The sequence below is a fragment of the Brassica oleracea genome, chromosome C7 (genome assembly GCF_000695525.1).
Source record: "Brassica oleracea var. oleracea cultivar TO1000 chromosome C7, BOL, whole genome shotgun sequence".
In the NCBI taxonomy this organism is placed as follows: domain Eukaryota; kingdom Viridiplantae; phylum Streptophyta; class Magnoliopsida; order Brassicales; family Brassicaceae; genus Brassica; species Brassica oleracea.
In genome coordinates this window covers 3,908,875-3,910,704 of record NC_027754.1, presented here as the reverse complement: position 1 = coordinate 3,910,704, position 1,830 = coordinate 3,908,875, and the positions used below count along the sequence as shown (strand labels likewise).

Here is a 1,830-nt window from a genome sequence, read left to right as displayed (position 1 = left end):
CCCCCCCCGTTTCCCAATATGCCCCGGCGGTGGCAGTGTGAGCGCGTGGCCAGGAGGTTCCGGCTCCTCCGTCTAGATCTGGAAAGATTGTGCTTGTGGCTTTAGTTTCTGTGTGGTTGGGCCAGTGCTGGGTTGGTTCTCATTTTTCTCAGTGTCGGGTAAGCGATGCTCTCTAGCTCGGGTCAAGGTCCGACATTGGAGGCTGTCTCTGGAGGCGCGAGTGTGGCGGTGCTGGTGGTTGTGTGGCCTCTGGTACTTTGGCATTCTTTGTGCGTGTACTGCAGGTTCAAAATTCATGCGGGCAGTCTGGGACATGTCCTACGTCCCGCCTGTGGTCATTTTGTCCTTTGCAATCCCGGACTTCGCCGCTTTTGGTGTGGTTTTTGTGTCGTCCGGTATAGGTGAGGTTGCTTCCTTTCTGTCTCTTCGTTTTGCTTTGTGGTTTTTCCTCCGTAGATGTCTCACCGAGGAGGCAAAATGAAGCTTGCACCGGTTCTTGTTGTTAGCGCGAGGCAGAGCTCTCAGTTCTCTGGCTGGTCTGTGGTACTCCTTGTCTTCACGTGAGACTCGTGTGTAGTTTAGTCATCATCGTTATATCCCTTGGTCTCAGGTGGTGGACTTTTCCATTGTTAATTTTGTAGGTTTGGAGGTTCTCATCAAGACGTGGTTCACTCTGCTTTTTGTCTTTCTTCTTTACTCACACTTATTTCCGAAGACGAGCCCAATAAGTGCAGTATCGGAGTTCTAATTGTTCTTAGCCAGAGGGCACTCCTTTGAGCTCTCTGATGATTGGGTGGTTTGAGCTTTTGAGTGCCTGTCACATGCTGCTGGTGGCAGTTCGGTTTTTCTGTTGGTCTGGTCTCGGTAAAGCTGCACGGGTGGGATGTCAATTTAGTGGAGTAGCGTTTTCGGATATGTTGTATTCTATCGAGCATGATCTCATGGTTGATCAAAGACATCCGGTCCATTTGGCAATTCTTTTCTTCAGCCAAACTCTACTTTCCGATGAATTAGTTTAGTTTGTTTTTATTTGTTGTAATGGTCGTTTGTGTCTTTGGAGTCGCTTTTTCTTTTTCGTTGTTTAGTCTTTTCAATTTTATCCAATACTAGTTGTTTTTGTAAGTTCTGTCAAAATTTTAAAATCTGGTATAAAATTTAATATTTACACCAAGAAATTATACTTTGATAATTTTGGCTCAGTACCCATCCACCACTAACCACTGTCACTTTATGATCGCCCCGTGCGAATTTTAGTTACCTTTGGTAAATTATTCGTTAACCCATTCACGTCACCTACGTCTACTCCACTGCACGTTTGACGGAATCTCTTTTATAGATCTGCACTGTACGAGACCACGTGCATTGCGCATTCTCATTACATCAAACTTCACAATTTAATAAATTCAAATATATTCTGATAAAAAAGAATAAATAAATTTATATTCGATGACAAAAAAAAAATATTCTGGCAGAAAAAGAACTTACAAGACAATGGAAAGGTAAATTAATTAAACCTCTAGGCAAAGGCAGGGGACAATATTCATATGTCTTCTGGAAATTCATATTTTTAATTTGTATAAACTAATTAATCTACAAAAAACAGTCCTTAATTAAAGATCAGATGACGAATAATTTGTGCATTGAGTTAGTTGTAATCGAGATCACAGCTTTGTAAATAAACTTACTAAACAATTATTTAAATAATTAGTTTATTTAGAAAGCTATGATAATTATTTAAATAAATATATCAATAGGAATAGTCCAAAATACCACCAAAATTTCATTCTTGAAAATCACATTAAAAAAAAAATCTCCATTAAGTAAAACTGA

At 40.4% G+C, this 1,830-nt stretch overlaps 1 long non-coding RNA gene across 1 annotated transcript; it reads left to right on the top strand.

The window, feature by feature from the left end:
* The first annotated feature begins 9 nt into the window (after positions 1 to 9).
* Positions 10 to 1,165, top strand: LOC106303912. Its single transcript, XR_001262583.1, has 2 exons — positions 10 to 560; positions 642 to 1,165. It is a non-coding gene; the product is annotated as an uncharacterized LOC106303912 (long non-coding RNA).
* Positions 1,166 to 1,830: the final 665 nt, after the last annotated feature.